Source organism: Salvelinus sp. IW2-2015, unplaced genomic scaffold (genome assembly GCF_002910315.2).
Source record: "Salvelinus sp. IW2-2015 unplaced genomic scaffold, ASM291031v2 Un_scaffold3448, whole genome shotgun sequence".
NCBI lineage: Eukaryota > Metazoa > Chordata > Actinopteri > Salmoniformes > Salmonidae > Salvelinus > Salvelinus sp. IW2-2015.
Window position 1 is genome coordinate 16,533 of NW_019944728.1, and position 8,266 is coordinate 24,798.

Here is an 8,266-nt window from a genome sequence, read left to right on the forward strand (position 1 = left end):
TCCATCTTACTAAAGGCACAGATCAGTCATGCAGAAATTAAACTTTCAGCCTCTCGATTACCTCCCTGAATGCGTAACCATGTTTTCCTACAGTTATTGAGTAACATAGAGTTTGACTTCCCCCACTAACAACCTCTTCTCTCTTTCTTTCACTTCTCTCCAGGTGTTTCTCCAGGTCAGATCACTTGGCGCTGCACATGAAGAGGCACATCTAAGAGAGAGGGAGGAGGAGAGCGAGGAAGAAGAGCGAGAGAAGGGAGATAGGAGAGAAGAAGAAGTAGGCAGGAGGGAAGACGAACACCAGCTCCAGCTCTCACCATCCCGAGGCTGCCCCTGCCACCTGAGACCTGACACTAGAAGCATAGCATGGGGGATGACACGCTGGACGGATGTAAGCCACGACCCGGGATGGACCCATGGTCGGCGAGGACAGATGGAGGGATGGAGGGAAAGAGAAGGAGGAGGAGGAGCTTGTTGTTGTTTTTTAATTCACACTTCCGTGATTCACACATCTCTACTCAACAGTCTACAACTCTCTTTTATTGCATCCTCTGATTAGCCATGCCTTGGTCTGATCCAAGCCTGGTAACTCAGACACTGCCAAACCAATACGCTGATCCAGTTACGACCCATTTACACTCTACTGTTTATTTTATGTACATTTAAACTATAGAGCGACTTGGGAAAGGAGATGGTTCACCCAGAATAAACTGCTAAACTTTGACACGCCAATCGTCAGTGACTTGCAGAAGCAACGATGGGCATCCCAAACCAACAGCAACTATTGCCCATTTTATACTGGTGTGCTGTTTCCCAATCCTATCACAATGTTTTAGGGGTGTCTCTACCCTCACCAAGCCGTGTGAAATAACAACAATGCCAGAATAGCGAGAAGAGAGAGACCAATGGAACTAGTGGCCAATCCGTCAGTGTCGCCCCCTGTCTGTGGGAGGAGGGTCTGACACTTCAGAGAGTGAGCTCTGTGACCCTGATGCGGACTTCTCAGGCTCTCCTGTAGGAGGCGCTCTGCTCTTCTCTCTAACCTTCACTCCTGCCACCTCACAGGCATCATCTAACAAATGCGCAGCGACACTTTCTTGCCTTTGTTTTTTAAAGACAATTAATTATTATTATTAAGAATAAAGGTCTGTTTTCTCTCAGCTGAAATGTCTTAAAAATTCACTGAAGGAAAAAAACTAAAACAGTTTATGTACAAACGAGGAACAATGTGCACATTCAAGGGAGGAACAACGAATGAACTTCCCCCGACCCGTATGCACAGGCTAAACTCAGTAGCCGCTATCTAGCACTGATAGCTAAGAAGATGGAAAAACAAAAAAGAAATCACATGAACGCTGAAAGAAAAAGGATTTGTATTGTTGGCCTGATATGAAAGGAAAGGCCGTCTGTTTTCCACTCTGTGTTTTTCTCCGATGCGATCCAGCTGAAAACAAACCTTGGCGRGACCTTCGAGGCTTCATCACCAAGCCAGGACCAGAACAGACACTGGAAAATGTTTGCTTTGTTTGTGGAACTCCACCATGGAAACCCCTATCTCCTCCAGTATGGAGGAGCCTGGGAGGCTGGTCTGCTGTGAGTACATCCCCTATTTGGGAGACTAGGGACCTGATAGGCTACTGGACATGAATCTGGGTATTAGAAAGGACAACATGGCCTCATCATCCCAGAGGGACTTGCCTGTTTCGTATCCATTGTCTGCACTGACTTTTTCAATGTTATCTGTGCTTTTTTTCATACAGTACAACAAAAAAAACTGAAAAAATTATACAAATAAAAAAGACTGCATAAAAATACTCAAAAAAATACTACACAAAAAAAACGATTCCGTCTCTCTCACACTCACACCGTACAGGCACGTAGACACACACCAACACACAGAACAGTTTCTTTGCTCATGGCTCCACTTTGAGATAAGGAAAGTATATGATTGAGTTAATGAACAGAGTTGGAAAGCAAAACACTGCATGGCAGCTTCTCACACTCGGATCGCTTCCCGGAATCATTTGTTCTGCTCCAAATTTTTCACAGTAGGATTTTTAGCGATTGTTGTTTTGTAGATGAAGATCTGATTCCGCTGGAGGTAACGGCTTTGAAGTGAGAAAACGAGCTCATTCTCATGTTCAAACAATCTCAGTCTCTGTATGTTAACAATCAGCTTCAACAGCATGGGACCAGATTCCTCTGCCCCAGGTCTATGAAGTCTTACATAGCCTTGCAATCAGGGCATTAATACCAATACCACTGTCACTATTACTGTACCCACCAACTTCCCCTCTCACATAAACCCTGGCCTCCTCACATCCGTTGTAATGGCTGCTGTATAAAAATAGATGCCATTACTCTCTCTATAGTAATGTGTATGTTTCAACCTTGCCAGACTCTCCTAGACGGTTCCAGAACTGCCCTCAGGGGGGCCGGTGGAGCTCAGAACAATCGATACCAAAAACCTCCAGCGCGGAACTGCCCTCGAGCCACGGGCAGGGTCTGGCACAGAACACAGCGGCATCTGGGAAGCCGACCGTCTCCATACTAGGCCTCTTAGCACCACCGCGGCAGCTTTCTCTACAAACACAAAACAAGTCTCTCGACAACAAGACGATGTAAAACAAGACAAGTCTCTCGACAACAAGACGATGTAAAACAAGACAAGTCTCTCGACAACAAGACGATNAGACAAGTCTCTCGACAACAAGACGATGTAAAACAAGACAAGTCTCTCGACAACAAGACGATGTAAAACAAGACAAGTCTCTCGACAACAAGACGGTGTAAAACAAGACAAGTCTCTCGACAACAAGACGATGTAAAACAAGAGATTGAAATGATCTTTGTGTTTTGATTCCACTTTTTAGTTGGAACTTCTTCCTTGTTGTTTTGTTGTTGTTTTAACGCTACAATTATTATTTTTGTTGCCATGGTGGATGATGCAAGGTCATGCCAAAATGTAAGAAATGCAGGAGGGCGGGTTTTGAACGACCCCCCTTCTATGTACAATCATGTAGGGTTTGTTTGTGGCACTTTGTGCAGGATTCGCGATGGTATGTCTGTGTGTCCCAATGCGAGCTACAGTACGGCACATCTGTTGGAAACATTGTGAATTTAATTTGCGTTGTGAGAAAAAATACTACTAGTAGACTGGTGGCCAAACTAACAGTGTGGGAGACTGGGATTGTACTGTGTGTTGGTTGATCCATTCACTTTAACAGAGCTTTCAATCTATCTAGCAATGGCTGACAATATTGCTTTTGTTTTGTTTTTGTTYCTGACGTTTTATTTTCTCTTCAAAACACTCAAATCACGTTCATTTGGGATCACAGAGCAGAACAATGGAAAAAACAACTAGTAAGACTCAAACCATACGTCATGCACTTCAATGGCCCCTCCAATAGGTTCAAGCAAATGAAAACTCTTAAAACACTCTTATGTTCTAGCAGACGTTCACTTCTGGTTGGAGACTTTTCTACAGCTCCCACTGCAGCAAAGCCTGGATAGAGTAAACAGGAAATGGATACAGCAGTCATGGTCATTTAGCCCATAACAGGCCTACATGCTAAAAAGATTGCAGCACACAGTTTAAATATATCCAAATTAGCCCAACTTTAGTCCCCTTGCGTACACACTGACAGATCTCAAACCCCACTTCAAATGAAAAGTCCTATTCTATTTCTGTCCTGTGGCATTCCCACCAGAAGTAGCTAGCTAGCCCTCTTGCCCTTTCCCTCGCCTGTTAAAACACTGCTTGCTGCCATGGAGATGCTCCTATGTAGTTTCTTGGGCGCTAGTATCCCACAGCTCTGATTAGCATTAGCGCTGCAGGCTGCTCTGTGGAGGCTCCTGTAGTCTCTCCAATCGCACTCCACTAATGAGAAAGGCATTTGGTCACAGGGAAACAGAGGTCTAGGGGGAAAAAACATCAGGGACCACGAGCCAAAATGGTTTCATTTCAACGGTCCACAGTACTGTTACGAACCCAGTGGGCAATCTGCCACAGAGAAAACAAGAGTACATTAGCAGCAGCTTATCGTAAAGCCAGAAAGTTATTGAAATTGAAGAGATATTTTTTTGACAAAAATAAAAATGGTTTACCCCCGGGATTAACCAAATGATAATGAAATTAGTCCTGCTTTATGTCTCATGGATTAGCGATTTGAAATGAGATTTTGATGAATCCTACAGGTCCTTATAGCCATTTACAACAGATCCCCCTCCACCGCCCTGCACCTGCTCTCTACAAGTGCCATTCTAATAGCCCTCTATCCATCTCTCTCTCCCTCTCTCACTCTCACTCTCACTCTCTACAACCCCACAGCAGTGATCCATGCACAATCAACTGCAGGAACGCTGAATACACACCTATACGCTTCCACCCAAAGATTTTAGTAAATTGCTGTGAATGAAATTAGAGAGAGAGAGAGAATTAAATAGTTTTAATGTCCACTACAATTCCACCATTATTGTCCCCCCTCCCCAACCCTGACCCAACTTCTTCAAGCATTGCAATCTTGTCTGATGTTCAGTGTGGCCGAACTCATTGTCTGTTCATGGTTGTAAAATATGGTCGTGTAGTCTCTTTAGGGTGCCCAATTCAAGGGTGACTTAACTAGCACCCTACCAATTCTAATGTAGACTTAGTTTCCCATAGCTTCTTAGTACAGTGCAAAATAGTACAGTGGAGTCTAATATTTCAAACTGTCATGTCTGAGGTGGAACATCAAGTCTATGTTAGGTTAAACGTTTGGAAAACCATCCCGAGAACGATGGCGTCATACACCTACCTACCTTAAGCGTTCTCCAAACTTGAAGCCTCACACGTTCGGTCCCCATGAGGTAGGGTTGTCGCTTTGGTGAGGCTTCTGGCAGCTTTGTAGATACATCTAGTAATAGTTCTCCCACTCAGTGACTTCACAACGGGTAACAACAACAACAACCTATATAGGGGAACTTAAGGGGGGTTTTGTTCACTACTAGGCAACAGTGCTTCAGCATTTAAACACATACATACAGCTCACACAATCTTTTAATGTTCCTGTTCTTCTAGATTCCCAAGCATACCATTTCACTACATTGACTTACTGTGCACACGCCATAATGTACCTATTTACTTACTGCTAGTTTAGTCTGTTGGAACACTCAAATGTCAAATATCCACTTAACATATTGTGACACTTCCTGATACACTTAACCACAAGAACCAATTGGGGAAGACCAATTAGATGGTTTCTTTTTAGATATTAGCCAATCAAACTGATGGGTAACTACTATATTATGGACCCTCCACTGTCATCAAATGGGCAATAGCAACTGGGCATGTTCATTACTGTCTACTTTTTAAGGGAAGGAGACGTCCTACTTTCAACAGGTGACTACTTTCTTCCTGAACTCATGGTTCTTGTGGGTGCACCTGCATCAGGGAGTGAGTCTGTATCTGCTGTGTTTGTCCATATTTAATGTGTCAGTATATAAGGGATTGACAAATCTCCCCCCTGTGTCTTTCTGTATCCCTCCACCTCATCCCCACTTTCCTTTCGTCCCCCAATCCTACTCCATCCAACTCTGGGGCCCAGGCATCATACTCTGAACAGTACATAGAGGAATAGACCCTGTGGGACTTTGTCCCCCTGAGATGTTTTGTTCCCTCAGACTTGCTAGTATCTAGTGCAGAGTACTCTAGAGTTCTATTGTATTCCCAATTCTAGAATCTAGAGTTCTATTGTATTCCCAATTCTAGAATCTAGAGTTCTATTCTATTCCCAATTCTAGAATCTAGAGTTCTATTCTATTCCCAATTCTAGAATCTAGAGTTCTATTCTATTCCCAATTCTAGAATCTAGAGTTCTATTCTATTCCCAATTCTAGAATCTAGAGTTCTCTTCACCCTCTGTCAAGTGGAGAGTCGTGGTTAGAGAGACAGCACCAGGATGTGCAACTCAGTCAAAGGGCCAGCAATAGAAATGCAATTACTAGAACGGACATCCCTATTCAAGTCAAGTCATTCTATTTCTATGGTAACACCCACCCAGCCAACAACACACATCAGTCTGAGAGCAGAGATAAACCCCAAGGCTTTTCTCAGACCGTCAACAGTACATCTGAGCCTCCACGTGGTAGTCTAGTCCCAGTCCAGCCTCTACACCTGGTCAGTCTGACAGTGGAATGCCTTTCCTATTGTCACCTCTCTGTCATTCATTCCTTCTGCAGGGGCCCCATAATGCCAACAACACAATCACCTCTCCTTCCTATCAGACTCCTCCACTTCTCCATCCATCCCTCCCTCCCTCACTCCATAATGCCAACAACACCATCACCTCTACTTCCTACCAGACTCCTCCACCTCTGCTCTGCATCCATCCCTCCCTCCATAATGCCAACAACACCATCACCTCTCCTTCCTACCAGACTCCTCCACCACTCCCTTCATCCCTCCTCCATCACTCCATAATGCCAACAACACCATCCCCTCTCCTTCCTACCAGACTCCTCCACCACTCCCTCCATCCCTCCTCCCTCCCTCCATAATGCCAACAACACCATCCCCTCTCCTTCCTACCAGACTCCTCCACCACTCCCTCCATCCCTCCTCCATCCCTCCATAATGCCAACAACACCATCACCTCTCCTTCCTGCCAGACTCCTCAGCCTCCACTCCTCCACCTCTCCCTCACTCCCTCCTCACCCCTCCCTCTCCCTCCCCACCCCTCCCTCTCTCTCTCCCTCCTCACCCCTCCTTCTTTCTCTCTCCCTCCCTCCCTCCCYCCAYMATGCCCYCMCYMMCWCCATCACCTCTCCTTCCTGCCAGACTCCTCAGCCTCCACTCCTCCACCTCTTCCTCACTCCCTCCTCACCCCTCCCTCTCTCCCTCCTCACCCCTCCTTCTCTCTCTCTGTCTCTCTCCCTCCATCCCTCCTCCCTCCTGCCATTCCTCCACCTCTCCAACCACCCCTCCCTCACTCCCTCCTCACCCCTCCACTTTCCTTCCGCTTGCTGTCATGGTCAATTACTTTTTGGTTTTCTCTTGGGTTCTTTATTTCCTGGTTTACATTTTTTTCTGTACAAAGTGTTTAAAATATTATTATTTGTATTATATGATGTTAGTATGGTAATGTTCTTTATTAAGGAAGAAGAAAAATTTATTTTTGTTACTGGTCTGTTTCATAATTCTTTTTTAAATTGGTATTGTAAGATATCTATGCAAGAGCTGTTCAGTGGAGCATTTTTATTTAAGAATGTCCTATGTGTAATAAATGGTAGAATCTGGCTCTGTCTGGCGTCTTGTGTTTCTTCTGCAGACGCTTGCAACCGACAACAATGAACAATCGACAAGACACATACTGTAGTGTAGAAACAGCTCACTGCTCCTTTCCATACGGTATAACTCCTAATCTTTGTCCAAGCTGTTCTCTGAGAGTAGAGTCTCATTATAAAGCCCTCTGACTCCATGAGTAACACAGCCTAACAATGGATCCCTGCACCGGCGCTCAAACCAATTCCATTATTCTGACTGGGTAATGGCGGACTGAGAAATAAGGCTCAGCGGTTAGAGGGAGCGGAAGTGCGCAGGCGCAACGAGATTGAACTGTACCATTTCCCCCACTTTGGTGGTAATCCCGGGCTTTACTATTACGAATGAGAGATTCTCAGGAATATCTATGTCCCACCACCATGTGAAGTGTCTCTCAGGGGTTCAGTGTGTGAGTAGCATATTCCTTAATTAGGGCAGTGTCTAACTCGTCAATGACTGAGCCTGAGCCGCCATTTACAGAGCCAGCCCATCCCGCGCTCATGATTTACAGATTAAAAGGGGTAATGGAATAACTAATGGCTAATTAGGGATCAATTATGTAGAAGAAAGGGGACCTTATGCAGTGTATACGTTCTATAAATGTCCTTTGGTGAGAGAGGAGATTTTGCTGTCAGGTTTCTAAGTCATTGCTCATGTCCCTAATTGAAATGGACACTGTCATCAAGCCAGCGGTTTCAACAGTAGCTCCTGCATCCCAAATGGGTAGTGCACTATATAGGGAATAGGGGGCCATTTGGGTCGCACCCTAGGCCCCATCTTCACATCTCCGAAATTCTAGCTATGTCGCTGTCTTCCTGTTTAGTGCCGTGACCACATGGTCTGTCGGATGATGCTTACGCTGACGGCCTACTTGACATTATTTTACAGCCATTAAAAAGATATAATTTTCCAATGCCTCTTCCCTTCACCTATGGAGGGGAAATATGTGCATATGAAGACATCCTG